The sequence below is a fragment of the Oncorhynchus kisutch genome, linkage group LG5 (assembly GCF_002021735.2).
Source record: "Oncorhynchus kisutch isolate 150728-3 linkage group LG5, Okis_V2, whole genome shotgun sequence".
In the NCBI taxonomy this organism is placed as follows: domain Eukaryota; kingdom Metazoa; phylum Chordata; class Actinopteri; order Salmoniformes; family Salmonidae; genus Oncorhynchus; species Oncorhynchus kisutch.
Window position 1 is genome coordinate 50,468,590 of NC_034178.2, and position 21,135 is coordinate 50,489,724.

Genomic DNA, 21,135 nt, shown 5'->3' on the forward strand with positions numbered 1-21,135 from the left:
TATTTACAGAAAGATTGCATGCTTTGAAAGAGACCGTGTCAGTGGTAACTTGTTTTATTTTCTTTGGGCTGAGTTGACGACAGACAGGAAGTGTACATCTGTTTTCCTGAAGACTAGAGAGATCAATAAGTTAAAGTACCATACTGTCTTAGGCCTCAATTCAATCAGGTCGAGTGTTAACCCGCTTTGGAAGAGATCCACGTGACAGATGTTCTGGCGGTGTTGGAGGTGTATCTGTCGTATGAGCGGACAAATAATTGAGCAGCTGCTCTTGTGTGTCACAAACCACCACTCCCTTATTATCCCTATTCTGTTAGAAGTTAGGAAGTGTAGACTAATGCATGTTTTCATGTTCATTTGGATGGGGGGGGGGGGGTTTATAGCCTATCAGTTTAATCAAGGTGCAGACAATAGAACATCACGAATTTGAGTGTTTGAACTTGTAATGCGGCTGCATGAACTAACGCGGCTGGTGGTTTCGTTGGGTCCAATGGTAGTGTCCGCGGTAAGTTAACTCTAGAGCCGCTTGTGGATTTGACAGCTCAACAGGTGTCGGCTTGTGCGAATCGGAGACCATCTAGCCCTTAGGGGACCATAATTACAAATCATTTGCAGACTGCAAATTGAACGCAAGAAGCCCAAACAGCTATATTTGACTAAACATAATCATTTCAAACCTTGTTTCAGTAAAATTAGTATATTATCAAATATACATTGAGTGCACAAAACATTAGGAACAGCTGTACTTTCCCTGACATAGACTGATCAGGTGAATCCAGGTGAAAGCTATGATCTCTTATTGATGTCACTTGTTAAATCCACTTCAATCAGTGTCGATAAAGGGGAGACGGGTTAAAGAAGGATTTTTTTGCCTTGAGACAGTTGAGAGATTGATTGTGTGCCATTCAGAGGGTGAATGGGAAAGACAAAAGATTTAAGTGCCTTTGATCGGGGTATGGTAGCAGGTGCCAGGCACACCAGTTTGTGTCAAGAACTCCAACTCTGCTGGGTTTTTCACACTCAACAGTTTCCTGTGTGTATCAAGAATGGTCCACCAACCAAAGCACATCCAGCCAACTTGACACAACTGTGGGAAGCAATGGAGTCAACATGGGCCAACATCCCTTTTGGAATGATTTTGACACCTTGTAGAGTCAATGCCCTGACAAATCGAGGCTCTTCTGAAGGTGTTGTTAATGTTTGGTATACTCAGTGTATCGCTCTAATATATGTGGGAATACTTTGGAAAAGTTTTCCAAAATTAAAATGTTGGTGTTTTTACGGCCTATGTCAAAAATAAAAAATAAAAATAACATTTGCTCAGTAAACTTGGGGGGCCAAATAAAATCCCCAGCGGACCGTCAGTTTGGGAACCCTGTCCTAGTTAATATTAGCCTAGGGCTCTATTCAATCCGTATTGCGGAAGTTCAGCTTTGGCATAGACTGCAATTCACAATAAATGTTGCATATGTCAGCTCAATCGAAAATTACTTAAACATTGATATTGCGCAATCTGTTACGCTTCAGCGATACAGATTGAAAAGAGAGCCTTAATGCTGTTTATCTTTATTTGCTTTCGCTCCCCAGCTACTCAATTGAATGGTAAACAGTCTGTCACGACATGAGACTCTTTTATTGACCACAGAAGAGCCAGGGTCGTTTGAGAAGAAGACGGAAATGAAATTAGCTCTTAGAACTTAAGGTTGAGGGAGATTGGGCTGAGTGTAAAGGAGAAACAGACAGATTGAAAGACTGAAGGGTAGACAAATAGATAGAAGAATTAGTCGCGGCTCCCTCCAAAACACGAAAGTAGGAAGCTGAACAGGTATATAATGTCCAGGTAGAGGTTCAGGGTGGCAAAGACGTACTCCTCTGGACTCATAGTGTAGCGCTTGTTGCCTATCAGCAGCTGGGTGTCAAACGCCAGGAACTAAGATAAAGAGAGAGCGATGGAGGAGAGAGAGAGAGAGAGAGAGAGAGAGAGAGAGAGAGAGAGAGAGAGAAAAGGCTTTTATTGTCACGTACACCATTTTGCTACAGGCTGTAACCCAATGATTAGGACCAGGAGTTTGTCCTGACCACGTAACCTTGACCAGAAAAAACTCTGGGTCTTGCCAATGATGAATGTGTGTTGAATATCTGCCACTCACCAGAGTGAAGAGGATAGCTCCTATCACAGCGTAGATGGCTTGTAACCAGGGAACCTGGGGAGGTAAGAATGTTATCGAACAGCGCTAAGAAGATACAGGCCACTAATTTAGGAAAGACACTGGGGCTCTTCCAGATCATCTATGAGATCACCCTTCAGCTAATCCTTCTTATTCATGCTAGTATGCTACCCACCCGAATAGGGTCAGCGAGGGCCAAAAGCTTTACCGTCACTCTATATATAAACTCACTGTCACAACTATTATTATTATTATTATTATATCTAGTTCTGCTTATGTACAGTGTCAATGGAAGCTGATGGAAGCTAAGCAGACAAGACAGGCTACTTACATATCCAAAAGGGATGACGATGGAGAGTATGATGCAACAGTACAGCATGACCATGGTCAGGACAAACAGGACTCCCTGGTAAGAGGTGAAGTCAATCTACAGTAGGAAACGAGGGAGAGAGAATAATGGTGTTTTGTTCAAATGCACTCATGATCAATCAATTGGATTGTGCCATGGTTTAATTTCTTCAAAAGAAAACAATGTTATGAAGATGGGTTCATTTTTCTCACCTTGGTCTGGAAGCTGAAGATGGTGACAGACATACACACCACAGCAGTGATGCCCAGACACAGGACCACAGACTTGGTGTTGTAGAAGCTGGAGAGAGAGAGAGTAGAGACAGACATTGATTAATCCATTAATTAGTTATAAAGAAATAAAGCAATAACACTTGCTTGTCTTTTCCTAATTGCACTGACAATAACACTTGCTTGTCTTTTCCTAATTGCACTGACAATAACACTTGCTTGTCTTTTCCTAATTGCACTGACAATAACACTTGCTTGTCTTTTCCTAATTGCACTGACAATAACACTTGCTTGTCTTTTCCTAATTGCACTGACAATAACACTTGCTTGTCTTTTCCTAATTGCACTGACAATAACACTTGCTTGTCTTTTCCTAATTGCACTGACAATAACACTTGCTTGTCTTTTCCTAATTGCACTGACAATAACACTTGCTTGTCTTTTCCTAATTGCACTGACAATAACACTTGCTTGTCTTTTCCTAATTGCACTGACAATAACACTTGCTTGTCTTTTCCTAATTGCACTGACTTTGCTGATAAATACTTTCACGAGGAAAAAATGTAACTACTATGACTGTGATCTGTGGTTGTCTCACCTAGATGTAGCTATCTATAGATGAATGCACTAACTAAGTTAGTCTGGATAAAAGTTTCTGCTAAATGACTAAAATGTGAAATGTAGTCATCCTTCCCATCCATGTGGATGTTGATAGATGTGTTCATTCTTATCTTCATCTTATCTTCATCATTTATTTCAACATATGTTTCTAATTGGGCCAGGAGTTTGACTGGTTCCTGTGACCTGGCCAGGAAAAACTCCTAGCCCCACCTATGTCAACATCTGAGTCCCCCAACCAACCCTACCCACACATGAAACACACGAGTTAGTCATTTACCTGGACACAAAGCCCATCATGCAGGCCAGGCTGAGAGTCTGAGAGCAGGAGAGAGGAAGGCATGCAGATAGAGCCGAGATAGGTATAGGGCAGAGTCAATGAGGTACACAGACAGACGGACGGGCAGGGAGACTATTGGGTACATGCTATTCTCTTGAATTGCTCTAATATTTATTCCTCATTATACTCACAAAGAGAGACAGCAGAATGAGGTTCCAGGGAAACTGCCTCCTGTTATAGAGATGAAGAGAATTCAGGTTGGTAAATTCACTCTTTCATATTGCATGTTATCATTCTACCATCATTGTATGACTACCATTTACTGTGGATGATCACAACCCTAATCTATGAAGGATGTTAGAAATACCGTATTAATGTGTTGTATCTGCTTAATACATGTGTAAAGTGTTGGTGTTCATGCATATTAAAACTACATTTAACTATTTGATTGATTGAATGTCCCATCTGTTTTTTGACGTGACAGACAGCGTACTGCCCAGATTGTCATTTTCATAGGAGGGAGACTATTACCTGATTTGTTCACCACAGCAGTTCAGTGCGATGTAGGTGGCCAAGAACATCATGCTGTCGAAAGGCAAAAAGAAACCAGTTCATTATTAGCACAATTACATGGCTGAATCCCAAATCACCCCCTTCCCCTCACCCTTTTATTTGCACGTTCACGCACACCTCCGAAATATGCACAAGTGTCCCAAAACTGAGGGAGTGAAAATGACGGAGGGTTTAGGGGCTAATTGGCTCATTCCACAGAATGAGGGTCTTTTGCATCCCTTTGATATTTTAAGTTGAAATTGTGTACTAATATTGAATTTGAATTTTGAAAGCCTATTATATTAAATTAAGTGCCCTTTAATATAGACAACATGGGGAATTAAATCAGTCAGATTTTATATGAATATAAACTTGCTGAAGTACCAAAATAGGTCATTTTGACATCATGTCCCTCTGTGACTTCAAGGAAAATGTTTACCCGCTTCATTTAACTTTTCAACAGAATTGTAAAGCTCTAGTTGTTTTGTTTATTTGACAAAGTAATTTCTGAAGATTATTATTTAATGTGGTTAGTGAATCATTTACGTCTGTCCCTCATTTTAAGATCCATCCTGTTACTCGAGCTGAACTCCCGTTTTAATATGGTGAAACTATTCCCTTTTCATTCTTTTTTTCAAAAGAAACATCTAATAGTCTAATCATAGTGTAAAAACATGTGAGCTGGTTCATCTCTTTTTACCCATTTGGTGGTGTTTTGTGGTGAAAAACTGAGCAGGTCGAGCTTAACATGTCAACCCTGTTATGCATAGACAGACAGGCTAGAAACGTTTTAACAATCCATTTTAAAAATGGTTGAAGCTTGCATTCAATTACCACTCCCTGTTCCACACAACAAACTCCCATTCCCTCTGTCACAAGGGGATTCATGGCTGATTTATGAAATCTTCAACCCTGTTACGGTCAACCCTGTTATTTTATTTGACACTTAATAGGCACTTATTACAGTATTTTTTTACAAATTGAACCCTTATGAGATTGGAAAACGTAGTTTTTTTATTAAGTTAAACATGCTTTTTATGACAGAATGTTAAAACTAGGTTTAAAAAATGTTGTTGACCAAGTTACACTTCACAGAAGATACTGACTTGGTGGAACAACCCAATTAGACCCTCCTATAGCCACTTCGACCGAGTCAGCTATGCTGCCGGTTTCAGAGCAAAGTGGTATAGCATAACGCATCACATTATTTTGGAGTTTGATCAATGTAACACAAAATAATGGAGAGGCGTGCCTAATTCTGAGTCACCTGTATTTGTTTGTCAGATTTTGAGGCTTGGTACATGTAACATATGAAATACCACCCAAATTAAATATTTAACTGCTACTGAGGTGTATATCTTGTAAAACGACAGGGGGAACTTTCTCATTTGTATTTCGGGCTTGTTTTATTATTTAAATGTGGAACATGAATTGCATCATTCAAGTCTCGAGTGTGTTCCGAAGTTGATGGGTTTATTTGATCCCCTTGCCAATCTTTAAGTCACCCGATGAGATCCGCCAGCAACACGTGACAACAGAGGGCCCTGCCAGCGAGTTGATAGGGGCAAGGGCCTAGGGGCTGGTTTGGGAGTTACCGTCTGATGAAAAGTGAGGGCATGTCAATCAAGATATTTGTTGTCACTTACTAGGAGCACATGTACAGGTGGGGGTGTGCCTGAATGTAAAACCTCACTGGTGCACTGTGGAGAGATGAGAGAGTGTTACACTATGTTGAGTACACACACACACACTCATTTTGGATATATTTACAATGTAATGGATATGATACATACCAGAATGTGAAGAGAGCAACAATGGCCACAGTCACAAAGAGTTGGATCATCAGGATGGCATAGACCTTTAACAATACAGAGAGGAGGAATAAGAGGGGATGGCCAAGATACACCCTTAGTATACTATACTGCATGCTGGATCATGCATGGGTGACATGCTTAAAGAAGTCAGTGTAGCTCAGTTACAGTAATATTATTATCTGGATCGTATTTATTTGGGCACACAGTGGAAAAAATGTTTTGCAACGGAAAACAAAAATGAGTGTGTCTAATTGGACGAGTATTTCTTATAAGTCCAGGTTGTCCCTCCCTGTTTCAGTACCTTTCTGATAAAGATCCTCCTGACGGCCTGGTCGTCCCAGGAGAACTGGGTTTGCATCTCCTCATAGTCTGACAGGGAGGGAAGAGGGTTAAACATCTTGTTAAAACAGCAGATGTGTGTAAGGATTCACCTCTAACCTCTGGGTACATCACACGCTGTAATGTTCGTTGCTGCCCATCTATCTTTGTTCTATAGTAAAGTGTGTGTGTGTGTGTGTGTGTGTGTGTGTGTGTGTGTGTGTGTGTGTGTGTGTGTGTGTGTGTGTGTGTGTGTGCGCGCGCGCAACTGGATGTAGAAGACGAGCACTACATAATGTAGCCATAAAGGAGCCCATTGTTAAAGGGGATGAGAAATTCCTGTGTAACTGACTATTATAGATAGAAAGACGTTTTGATATTACCTGCAGTAGCCTCTTCATAGCTGGGTGGGTACTCTTTGCCTGTCTTTGGAGACACCTGAATATATGGTGAGGGACACAAATGGTCAGAGATACCAGTCGTTAGAAGTAGTATCAAACTGAAAGACACTTTAACAAAACTTCAGAAAACACTTCACCCTTACAGGGCCGGCTCGCCCTTAACACGGATCACGTTGTGCATGTAGAGCCCCCGATCGCTAGGGGCCCCACAATTTAATAACATTTATGGAAAACACTTAGGCTATGGATGAAAGTTTGAATAGTAAAATACACAAAATGTAAATTTGATATTTAGTAGTGCATAAGCAGGTTTCCTCTTGTTATGTCAGTCACTGAGTGACATAGGGATGAACCATGGCTTTAAATGGACTAATGTTCTCTTGAGTCATGTTTTGTGTACATATAAAAAAAAACTTTTCGCAAGAGGTGGGGGGGCACCCAACCAAATCTCAATGGGGCCCGCAAAAGGCTAGAGCCGGCCCTGCACTAATTATAGCATAAAACTCACTTCATTCAACTCAACTTCTTTCAACTCAACTTCCTTTTGCTGCTATAAAACAAAATGGCCAGGTGAAGGATAACAGTTGAAGTTTAACAAACAATTTATGAACATGCTATTTTGTATTCTATGATTCTATTCATGCATTCAACTCCTCATGATCCACTGAAAATCCAGATAGGCTACATGTAGAGGCCTGTATCAGTGTAAACAAGCCTCCATGTTTCATCAGTGTTTAGGATAGGATAAGGATTAGGATACTCTTAGTAGGCAGCCATCTTAGTTTTGCCGACTTATGCTGCATTCGTAACCAAGTGGGAGGTGGGAATTTACACATTTTGATGTCACAAATACCAGTTGGATGCATTCACATGCTTTAAACTCGTTCACAAATGTTGATTGGCTACAAGCTGCGTAAACCATAAACTAAAAGTACAGTTGTCATGCTTGTAAAAAAAGATATAATTTTCAAAAACCATATTAATAGATTGCTTTCTATAAATAATGTTTTGTCGTTGCATTTAACGGCTGAAAATGATGTTATCGCAGTCATTTCCTTAGTTGGTGATGTCAGAGGTCAGCATGTGGGAGAAGTGAGAGCTCAAGATGATAGACGAGTTTCCCACTAGTAATTACCAAGTGGATTTTTCCCAGTCGTATGTGGTAAATTCCCAGTTGGTTATGAACACAGCAATAGATGGTGCGTTCCTCTGCCCAGGCGTTGCTGACGCATGCCAGATCTTACAATGACTGGATAGGTATTTAACATATAACTTAACCACATATTATGTTATAGCAATCTGGTGCCTGGCGGCACAGTCGATGACGTGGCACACAACCATTGGTTGATCCATGTAACGTCTGAGCAGGGGAACGCGTGTACAGTGAATGAGTATAACATTATAGAAAGATAAATATTTGTCCATCTCTCTTTCTCAGTTTTTTAGATGATAGTTTATGATGATATTCACAGTATATCACAGAGAGAGAACCACAAATAATGTCTCCTCAGCTTTCAATCACCTCAGCTTTGAAGCACTAATCTGGTAAGAGAGAGACATCTTTACCTTTCCCTTGGTCATGTTTGCGTCTTTTTTTGAATCCCTTTAGCGTTGACTTTCTGTTGTTTACGGTGTTGTTGTTGTCCTTGTTCTTATGATGTCATTCAAAGGCTTGTCAACATCAGTAGTAGATTTCCTTCTATATGATGAAGCTCCCTTTGTGTCCTTTTCTTTTTGTGTCCCTTCCGTCTTGTTTCTGTTATTTTCTTCTAGGTTTCCCACAGTTGTGGTACAGTAGAAGAGAGAGATTGAAGTTGTTCTTACAGTGGCTGTGCTGAATCTGTCTCCACTGTGCAGATTACAACCAACCAAGCCCTATATAGAGCATTATTAGGAGGTTAATCCCTTTCCAACCCTGATCGCATTTCCCCCCATATCTCTGCTCTAATGAGGCCGTTCGAGCAACATCCAGGTAAGGTTCCAGCATTGGGACGTGCAGGAATGTACCACTGCCTTAACCCAGAAAGGGGTTGTTGATATTTTGAAGTAACGGGGGGGGGGGGGGTAACATATCTGAATTACATGTGTGTTATGTAGCATACTGACCCCCATAGCAGAATTACAGTAGTAGGAAGGGGGCCTCTGCCAGTCAAACCCATCCCACACATCATCCAAATCTATTTTAATAATACACTTTATAAACCTTTTATAAGACCATCAATAATATCCACCTCTTTGTCTCTCTGTCTGTCTGGCCCTCTCCTCCCCCTGATTCCCTCTTCCTCTATCTAGACCAGCAGTCCCCAACCAACCACAGCTCTTGTGTAAACATAAATATATAGAAAAACACAGCTCTTGTGTATACATAAATATATAGAAAAACACAGCTCTTGTGTATACATAAATATATAGAAAAACACAGCTCTTGTGTATACATAAATATATAGAAAAACACAGCTCTTGTGTATACATAAATATATAGGAAAACACAGCTCTTGTGTATACATAAATATATAGAAAAACACAGCTCTTGTGTATACATAAATATATAGAAAAACACAGCTCTTGTGTATACATAAATATATAGAAAAACACAGCTCTTGTGTATACATAAATATATAGGAAAACACAGCTCTTGTGTATACATAAATATATAGAAAAACACAGCTCTTGTGTATACATAAATATATAGAAAAACACAGCTCTTGTGTATACATAAATATATAGAAAAACACAGCTCTTGTGTAAACATAAATATATAGAAAAACACAGCTCTTGTGTATACATAAATATATAGAAAAACACAGCTCTTGTGTAAACATAAATATATAGAAAAACACAGCTCTTGTGTATACATAAATATATAGAAAAACACAGCTCTTGTGTATACATAAATATATAGAAAAACACAGCTCTTGTGTATACATAAATATATAGAAAAACACAGCTCTTGTGTATACATAAATATATAGAAAAACACAGCTCTTGTGTATACATAAATATATAGAAAAACACAGCTCTTGTGTATACATAAATATATAGAAAAACACAGCTCTTGTGTATACATAAATATATAGAAAAACACAGCTCTTGTGTATACATAAATATATAGAAAAACACAGCTCTTGTGTATACATAAATATATAGAAAAACACAGCTCTTGTGTATACATAAATATATAGGAAAACACAGCTCTTGTGAAACAGTGACATCATGTCTTTGTGTAAGACTAGTTTAGTAACAGCCAGGTAGGATTAATGAGATAGAGGTTAAGAACATTATGTTCCTGAGACGACCCACACATAGAATCATAATGGGATTTACCTGAAACAGTCATACAACAACAACCTTTGATCTTGCGCTGTAACATTCATTAAGATAATTTTCTAGAACCTGTTGTCTTATCTAACCTCTAGTCTCTCTATTCCACTGCTATCACACAGTATCTACATGGAAAGCATAAGTCAACAACAGTATGGTTATTGTGAGAAACTCCTATCTGCTTTCCTTGTGGCTCAGGTATGACATAGCTTGACTGAAACTAGAAAATCAGACAAAGCTTTTGTTTCTCACAGTTATGCCTGTCTGTGGTTATCTATCCTAGTCCTTGGTTGCCATCACTGTGCTTTATTTCTTGAGCAATCATAAGAGCCATACCACCAGCCTATTTACAAATGCTGAAGTATTCAAACATATCCTTGACACACACAACATAACCATTTTTTATGAAGTCAAATAAGTTGACCCACACACATGATCATAATAAGATTTAACAGAGCCAGAGGGAGTGGTTTGAAAGAATAGATGCTCTACTCTACTCTACTCTACTCTACTCTACTCTACTCTACTCTACTCTACTCTACTCTACTCTACTCTACTCTACTCTACTCTAGTAGCACTGTCTGGAACAGGACTGCCAGCACAACCTGGATATCCCTGATGGAAAACAGTGATTGGATTCCTGATTGGACTGTCCTGTTAGTAAGTGTGAAGGGCACAGCCTAGAGTTTAGGCAGTACATTTCCACTTCCACATCCCATGCCTATAGAGGGCAGCAGAAACCAGGTCAGGTGCTGAGAGTGCCAGTAGGCTTGAGAATGATCGGCAGGTGATTGCAGATTGAGAGGGGGCTTGATTAGCTTATGTTATGTTATGTTATATGATATTATGTTATGTTATATGATATTATGTTATGTTATGTTATATGATATTATGGTACCATGTTATGTTATATGATATTATGTTATGTTATATGATATTATGTTATGTTATATGATATTATGTTATGTTATGTTATATGATATTATGTTATGTTATGTTATATGATATTATGTTATGTTATATGATATTATGTTATGTTATATGATATTATGTTATGTTATATGATATTATGTTATGTTATGTTATATTCTATTATGTTATGTTATGTTATATGATATTATGTTATGCTATATGATATTATGGTACCATGTTATGTTATATGATATTATGTTATGTTATATGATATTATGTTATGTTATATGATATTATGGTACCATGTTATGCTATATGATATTATGTTATGTTATATGATATTATGGTACCATGTTATGTTATATGATATTATGTTATGTTATATGATATTATGTTATGTTATATGATATTATGTTATGTTATATGATATTATGTTATGTTATATGATATTATGTTATGTTATATGATATTATGTTATGTTATGTTATATGATATTATGTTAAGGCATGCCTTTTTGTTTATTTTTTTAAAATTATTTTAATCACCAACAATTGAACATCTATGAACTTCTTAGGATTGTTGACTACAGAGCCTGGAAAGAGCTCACCCTGGTATTTAAGCTCTCTTTTTAGACACATGTAGCCAAAACCCTGTTCGCTTTTGTGTAAAAATCAGACGGTGATACCAATTCTTGGTATACAGTCTGAAACAAAGCACTGCAAAAACTTGGAACGTTTTCTTACAAGCCAGAATGTTGAATAATATTACATTTGAACTTACCGGTTGTTTGTGAGGTTGGTCCTTCAGCTGTTCAAACATTTTAACATTGTAAACACCTGCAAGACTTCCGTTAGTACAGTGCCTTCAGAAAGTATTCAGACCCCTTCCCCTTTTCCACATTTTGCTACGTTACAGCCTTATTCTAAAATGTATTCAATTATTTTCTCATCAATCTACACACAATACTCCAAAACAACAAAGCATAAACAGGTTTGTTTTATTTTTTGAATCAACAGAAATACCTTGTGAGACTCGAAATTGTGCTCAGGTGCATCTTGTTTCCATTGGTCATCCTTGAGATGTTTCTACAACTTGATTGGAGTCCACCTGTGGTAAATTCAATTGACTGGACATGATTTGGAAAGGCACACACCTGTCTATATAAGGTCCCACAGTTGACAGTGCATGTCAGAGCAAAAACCAAGCCATGAGGTCCAAGGAATTGTCCGTAGAGCTCCGAGACAGGATTGTGTCAAGGCACAGGTTTGGGGAAGGGTACCAAAAAATGTCTGCAGCATTGAAGGTCCCCAAGAACACAGCGTACTCCACCATTCTCAAATGGAAGAAGTTTGGAACCTCCAAGACTCTTCCTAGAGCTGCCCCCCCAGCCAAACTGACCAATCGGGGGAGTAGGGCCTTGGTCAGGGAGGTGACCAAGAACCCGATGGTCATTCTGACAGAGCTTCAATGTTCCTCTATGGAGATGGGAGAACCTTCCAGATGGACAACCATCTCTGCTGCACTCCACCAATCAGGCTTTTATGGTAGAGTGGCCAGACGGAAGCCACTCTTCAGTAAAGGGCACATGACAGCCCGCTTGGAGTTTGCCGAAAGGCATATAAAGGCCTCTCAGACCATGAGAAGCAAAGATTCTCTGGTCTGAAGAAACCAAGATTCAACTCTTTGGCCTGAATGACAAGAATCACGTCTGGAGGAAACCTGGCACCATCCCTACGGTGAAGCATGGTGGTGGCAGCATCATACTGTGGGGATGTTTTTTAGTGGCAGGGACTGGGAGTTTAGTTCAGATTGAGTATAATATGAAGGGAGCCAAGTACAGAGAAATCCTGGGCCAAAGGTTCACCTTCCAACAGGACAACAAACCTAAGCACACAGCCAAGACAACGCAAGAGTGGCTTCGGGACAGATCTCTGAATGTCCTTGAGTGGCCCAGACTTAAACGTGATCGAACATCTCTGGAGAGACCTGAAAATAGCTGTGCAGCGACGCTCCCCATCCAACCTGACAGAGCTTGAGAGGATCTGCAGAGAAGAATGGGAGAAACTCCTCAAATACAGGTGTGCCAAGCTTGTGGTGTCCTACCCAAGAAGACTCATGGCTGTAATCACTGCCAAAGGTGCTTCAACAAAGTAGTAAAAGGTCTGAATACTTATGTAAATGTGCTTTTTCATTTTTTTAAATTTTTAATAAGTTTGCAAACATTTCTGAAAACCTGTTTTTGCTTTGTCATTATGGGATATTGCTTGCAGATTGATGATGGCAAAACAAAATGTTTTAATCCATTTTAGAATTAGGCTGTAACGTAACAACATGTGGAAAAGGTCTAGGGGTCTGAATAGTTTCCGAAAGCACTGTATGCATGTATCGGGTGCATGTACTTCTTGTGCACTGCCTTAGCTGATGAGCGAACAAGTATTGATTTCCACACACAGAGACCCACATTTTGAAGTCGATTTAATAATACTTTCCTGTGGATATTTTGTCTGAAATTTTGACCCGACTAAAAACCAACCCCTTGGACAATTGGCAGAGAATGTAACTATCTTCACTCATGAAACTATCTTCACTTATGCTTACTTACTTCCACCTTATATGCACATATTCAGACAGGTCAAGGAACATTATGTCAGGCCTAAAACCCCTAGACATAGTGAGAACTAGCCCAAGACATGTACTCTTAAGGATCCTACCATTACTAGTTCAGGTCCAAGGACCTTATATGTTATTTTCAGAGGTAGACTGGCTCTGGCAGCCAAAACAGACCCGTTACACACTGGTGTTTGGAGCATGCTAGATACCTAATTGGTACAAGTGGTCCCTCTGTCTCTGTCTGTCTTCCATAAACACACCTTGTAACATGGAAATATGGCCATCTGGGAACACTTAACCATAACCCTAACCTTTTGTTTTTTGAAAATAAATCATTGCTGATATCTCACTGGTTAAATTGATACACACTTTTTTATAGGGTTAGGGTTAGTTATCCCACACGGCCATAATACATATTATGTCCACGTTACATTGCTTGTTTACGGAAGACAGACGGAAAACATAGGCGGCCACCTGTGCTAATTAGCTATCTAACTAGCATCGGCATTTTAGTTCACATGGAGCCAAATGTGGGCGAATGTAACCTCTGAAAACCCTACATTTGGAGAAGAAAAGGGAGAAGAAGGTTTTTCAAGAGAACCTAAATCCTAACCTTAAAGGGGCGTTCTGCAGTTGAAACAATACCAAAACGTTTACCCCCCCTCTGTTTTGGTAAAAAAGCTGTCGGATGGACCTGGAGAAATGTAACCACTCTTAAATTTGTAGACAGAGCTATTAATGCACGGACAAAATTATAATACATTTACAATGTTTACAAAAATTGGCATAAAACATGAGGCATTAATAAGTAATATTCCTCTACTCTAATCAATCAAGTCCAAAGATGGATTTAGCATCTGCGGATTGCCCTTTTAATCATTAAGGGGGAGGGGGACTAAACGGACTTTAGATCAGCACCCAGCAGCAATCCTACTCCAATCGAGTCAGCAGCTTGCTGTGTCATGCTCATTACGACCGCTAGATGGTGTCAGTGTACCATCTGTAAAGTTATGGTCATAGATGTAAAACGTTCTATATCTATGGTTATGGTGTCATACTCTGCTGTATGGTTCTTTACATTACTGTAAGAATAGACAAAACCCTGATGGGAAATGATATTCTCTGTTAAAGAGCTCAATTTGATCATTGAAATGTCTAGAGACTTTTGCAAGATGGATACCAAGAGTTATTTTCTTTTGAGGTTGAAACATAAAAAAATAAAAATAAATGATTTATTTCACCTTTATTTAACCAGGTAGACCAGTTGAGAACAAGTTCTCATTTACAACTGTGACTTGGCCAAGATAAAACAAAGCAGTGAAACAAAAACAACAACACAGAGTTACACATAAACAAACGTACAGTAAACAACACAAAATAAAATAAAAATAGACAAATCTATGTACAGTGTGTGCAAATGTAGAAGGGTAGGGAGGTAGGCAATACATAGGCCACAGAGTCTAAAATAATTACAATTTAGCATTAATACTGGAGTGATAGATGTGAAAGTAGAGATACTGGGGTGCAAAAGAACAAGAGGGTAAGTAATAATATGGGGAGGAGGTAGTTGGGTGTGCTATTTACAGATTGGCTGTGTACAGGTACAGTGATCAAGAGGGAGATGTAACTCCAGCTTCAGAGATTTTTGCAATTCGTGACCATGACATTGCTGGGCCATATTTAGTGTAGTTGCCCAACTTTATCTGTCTCTCTGTCTGTCTGTCTCTCTGAGTCCCTCTGTTGTTATGTCAACTGCTTGTTTCTCTTTTACTGTGCAAAGAGCAGATAAGGGGGGATTCATAAAATATGAATAGCTACTGCAGGGAATATTTACCATAGAGTGGAACCGACTATATTGGTTCATCATTGATGCACGATTGACTTTTCGTAGTTTAGCCATTCACAGTATTGTTTTTTTTACTTGATAAACTTCAGTTCTAGAATTACATCATTCATATGTTATGTAGTCTGTGACGCACTTGCTATCTCTTCAGCTGTAATCATCCACTAGGTGGCGCATGAAGACCTGTTTTCGTGCCGTGTGTTCTAGACAGTGCAGTGTTCTACACTGTACATTCTGTTCCCAAAGCTTGGCGCTATTTATACCTTTCAAATCTGCTCTCTCTAGCTGAAAAACATTTGGGAGGTTTAGGCTTCCTTGCTTGATAAACTGCAGTATTTTAGGGTAAAATCAGGTAAAGAAGCCATCAATCTGGTGCCAGAGTGAATATGTAGCTTCACTGACAGCTGGCTGGTAATTCAATGCAAACATTTTCAAAAATAAAACTGCCATAAAGTACTTTAATTCATATCTGTCTGATGTGAAAGCACTACATTATTTGTAAGGGACGGGATCAATGACTTACATAAACCATGGAATGCGAAAGCTATGTATTGGCCAATAAGAGGTTTGAAGCCACTGTTGTGTTGGCCACATTGGCACTCCCCAGAAGAAGCAGTCCTCCACAGGAATTAATCACATTTCAATTCAAACAAAATCATATATATATTTAACTATTTTTGTAGTTGTAGTGAAGACAGTAACATTAGTACTTTCAAAATAATTAAAGCAATAAAATGCTTTTATATATTTTTTTAAATGTTTAGGTCACATAATATCAATTAAAACTATGCATTAAGGTATATGTAATATAATCATATATTAAAATTGTCAAACACAAATGTAGACATTAATAAATTCCTTTTTTATAGCTTCCAAAATATGTTTTACAATGGTGGGTGAGTACCAAGATCGAGGCGAGTATATACACAGTACTGTTCAAATGTTTAGACACACCTACTCATTCAAGGGTCTATCTTTATTTTGACTACTTTCTACATTGTAGAATGACATCAAAACTATGAAATAACACATATGGAATCCTGTAGTAACCAAAAAAGTGTATGCCAAATCAAAATATATTTTATATTTGATATTCTTCAAAGTAGCCACCCTTTGCCTTGATGACAGCTTTGCACACTCTTGGCATTCTCTCAACCAGCTTCATGAGGTAGACACCTGGAATGCGTTTCAATTAGGTGTGTCTTGTTAATTTGTGGAATTTCTTTCCTTCTTAATGTGTTTGAGCCAATCAGTTGTGTCGTGACAAGGTAGGGGTGGTATATGGAAGATAGCCCTCTTCGTGAGATGCAGAGTAGGTGAATGAATGATCTCCGCATGTATGTTTCCCACCATGAAGCATGGAGGGGGATGTGTGATGGTGTTTTGCTGGTGACACTATCAGTGATTTATTTAGAATTCAAGGCACACTTAACCACCATGGCTACAACAACATTCTCAAGCGATACGCCATCCCATCTGGTTTTCGCTTAGATGGACTATCTATTGTTTTTCAACAGGGCAATAACCTCTAGGCTGTGTAAGTGTTATTTGACCAAGAAGGAGAGCAGTCATGGGTGATCAGATGACCTGGCTTCCACAATCACCTGACCTCTCATTCTCCGTGGCCGGTGTGAGTAAGACATTTAAACGTGTTAAACCTCGCAAGGCTGCCGGTCCAGACGGCATCCCTAGCCGCGTCCTCAGAGCATGCGCTGACCAGCTGGCTGGTGTGTTTACGGACATATTCAATCTCTCCCTATCCCAGTCTGCTGTCCCCACATGCTTCAAGATGGCCACTGTTGTTCCTGTACCCAAGAAGTCAAAGGTAAATTAAGTAAATTACTATCGCCTCATAGCACTCACTTCTGTCATCATGAAGTGCTTTGAGAGACTAGTCAAGGATCATATCACCTTCACCTTACCTGTCACCCTAGACCCACTCCAATTTTCTTACCGCCCCAATTGGTCCACAGACGATGCATTCGTCATCACACTGCACACTGCCCTATCCCATCTGGACAAGAGGAATACCTATGTAAGAATGCTGTTCATTGACTATAGCTCAGCATTCAACACCACAGTACCCTCCAAGCTCATATTTAAGCTTGAGTCCCTGGTTCTCAACCCTGCCCTGTGCAATTGGGTCCTGAACTTAATGACCAGGTGATGAAGGTAGGAAACGAAACCTCTACTTCGCTGATCCTCAACACTGGAGCCCCACAAGGGTGAGTACTCAGCCCCCTCCTGTACTCCCTGATCACCCATGACTGCGAGGCCATGCACGCCTCCAACTCAATCATCAAATTTGCAGACGACACAACAGTAGTGTGCTTGATTACCAACGACTGGACAGCCTACAGGGAGGAGGTGAGGGCACTCGGAGTGTGGTGTCAGGAAATCAACCTCTCACTCAATGTTAAAACAGCAGAGGGAGCACCCCCCTATCCACATCGAAGGGGCAGCAGTAGAGAAGGTGGAAAGTTTAAAGTTTCTCGGGGGTACACATCGCAGACAAACTGAAATGGTTCACCAACACAGACACTGTGGTGAAATTTGGCTTGTCACCTAAAACCTTCACAAACTTTTACAGATGCAGAATTGAGAGCATCCTGTCAGGCTGTATCACCGCCTGGTACGGCAACTGCATCACCCACAACCGCAAGGCTCTCCAGAGGGTGGTGCGGTCTGCACAACGCATCACCGGGGGCAAACTACCTGCTCTCTTGGACACCTACAGCACCCGCAGTCACAGGAAGGCCAAAAAGATCATCAAGGACAACAACCACCCGAGCCACTGCCTGTTCACCCGCTACCATCCAGAAGGCGAGGTCAGTACAGGGGCATCAAAGCTGGGACCCTGGAGACTGAAAACAGCGTCTATCTCAAGGCCATTAGACTGTTAAACAGCCATCACTAACACAGAAAAGCTGCTGCCTACATACAGACTTGAAATCATTGACCACTTTAATAAATGGATCACTAGTCACTTTAAATAATGCCACTTTAATAATGTTTACATATCTTGCATCACTCATCTCATATGTATATGCTGTATTCTATACTATCTATTGCATCTTGTCTATGCTGTTCTGTCATTGCTCATCCATATATTTATGTTTATATACTCTTGTTCCATTCTTTTACTTAGATTTGGGATTATTAGGTAGATGTTGCTGCACTTTCAGAACTTGAAACACAAGCATTTCGCTACACTCTCAATAACATCTGCTAACCATGTGTATGTGACCAATAACATTTGATTTGATTTGAATTTAGATGGTTTGGGATGGGTTGGACCGCAGAGTGAAGGTAAAGCAGCCAACAAGTGCTCAGCATATGTGGGAACTCCTTCAAGACTGTTGGAAAAGCATTCCAGGTGAAGCTGGTTGAGAGGATGCCAAGAGTGTGCAAAACTGTCATCAAGGCAAAGGGTGGCTACATTGAAGAATATCAGATATGTATGTTGGTCACAGATACATTAACAAAAAAAGGTAGGGACATGGATCAGAAAACCAGTCAGTATCTGGTGTGACCACCATTTGCCTCATGCAGCGCGACACTCATTGGCATAGGGTTTATTTGGCTGTTGATTGTGGACTGGAGAATGTTGTCCCACTCCTCTTCAATAGTTGTGCAAAGTTGCTGGATATTGGCGGGAGCGGGAACTTGCTGTCGTACACATCAATCCAGAGCATCCCAAACAGGCTCAATGGGTGACAGGTCTAGTGCATATGCAGGCCATGCAAGAACTGGGACATTTTCCCCCTCCAGGAATTGTGTGCAGATCCTTGCGACATGGGGCTTCGCATTATCATGCTGAAACATGAGGTGATGGTGGCGGATGAATGGCACGATAATGGGCCTCAGGATCTCGTCACGGTGTCTCTGAGCATTCAAATTGCCATTGATAAAATGCAATTGTATTCGTTGTCCGTAGCTTATTTCTGCCCATACCATAAACCCACCACCACCATGGGGCACTCTGTTCACAACGTTGACATCAGCAACCGCTTGCCCACACGATGCCATACACACATGTGGTTGTGAGGCCGGTTGGACAAACTACCAAATGCCAAATTCAAAGTTGGAGTTGGCTTATGATAGAGAAATGAACGTTCAATTATCTGGCAATAGATTAGATGGACATTCCTGCAGTCAGCATGCCAATTGCACACTCCTTCAAAACTTGAGACATATGTGGCATTGTGTTGTGTGACAAAACTGCACATTTTAGTGTGGCCTTTTGTCTCCAGCACAATGTGCACCTGTGTAATGATCATGCTGTTTAATCAGATTCACCTGTGTAATGATCATGCTGTTTAATCAGATTCTTGAAATGCCACACCTGTCAGGTGGATGGATTATCTTGGCTAAGGAGAAATGCTCACTAACAGGTATGTAAACACATTTGTGCACACAATTTGAGAGAAATATGATTTTTGTGTGTATGGAATATTTCTGGAATATTTTATTTCAGTTCATGAAACATGGGACCAACATTTTACATGTTGCGTTTATATTTTTGTTCAGTGTATATATACAGTGCCTTCGGAAACTATTCAGACCCCTTGACTTTTCTACATTTTGTTAGGTTACAGGCTATTCTGAAATTGATTAAATTGTTTGTTTTTTCTCATCAACCTACACACATAATGTGAAAGCAAAAAACAGGTTTTTAGACATTTATAAAAAATAAAACACCTGAAATATCACATTTACATAGGTATTCAGACCCTTTACTCAGTACTTAATTGAAGCACCTTTGGTAGTGATTATAGCCTCGAGTCATCTTGGGTATGACTCTACAAGCTTGGCACACCTGTATTTTGGGGAGTTTCTCCCATTCTTCTCTGCACATCCTCCCAAGCTCTGTCAGGTTGGATGGGGACTGTTGCTGCACAGCTATTTTCACGTCTCTCCAGGGATGTTCGATCGGGTACAAGTCCGGACTCTGGCTGGGCCACTCAAGGACATTCAGAGACATGTCCAGAAGCCACTCCTGCATTGTCTTGGCTGTGTGCTTAGGGTCATTGTCCTGTTGGAAGGGGAACCTTCACCCCAGTCTGAGGTCCTGAGTGCTCTGGAGCAGGCTTTCATCAAGGATCTCTCTATACTTTGCTCCATTCATTTTTCCCCGATCCTGACTAGTCTCTCAGTCCCTGCCGCTGAAACACATTCCCACAGCATGATGCTGCCACCACCATGCTTCACCGTAGGAATGGTGCCAGGTTTCCTCCAGACGTGACATTTGGCATTCAGGCGAAAGAGTTCACTCTTGGTTTAATCAGACCAGAGAATCTTGTTTCTCATGGTTTGAGAGTCTTTAGGTGCCTTTTGACAAACTTCAAGCAGGCTGTCATGTGCCTTTTACTGAGGAGAGGATTGCTGCCACCACCTGTTCTCGGCGTGATGAGAGGTGTTGGGTTTGCGCCAGACATAGCATTTTCCTTGATGGACGAAAAAGCTCAATTTTAGTATCATCTGACCAGAGTACCTTCTTCCATATGTTTGGGGAGTCTCCAAAATGTGTTTTAGCGAAGACCAAACGTGTTTGCTTATTCTTTTCTTTAAGCAATGGCTTTTTTTCTGGCCACTCTTCCGTAAAGCCCAGCTCTGTGGAGTGTACGGCTTAAAGGGGTCCTATGGACAGATACTCTTCCGTAAAGCCCAGCTCTGTGGAGTGTACGGCTTAAAGTGGTCCTATGGACAGATATTCCAA

At 40.1% G+C, this 21,135-nt stretch overlaps 1 pseudogene; it reads right to left on the reverse strand.

The window, feature by feature from the left end:
• Window positions 1-38: 38 nt before the first annotated feature.
• On the reverse strand, window positions 39-8,311 carry LOC109875918 (protein lifeguard 2-like; annotated as a pseudogene).
• Between the last annotated feature and the right edge of the window lie 12,824 nt (window positions 8,312-21,135).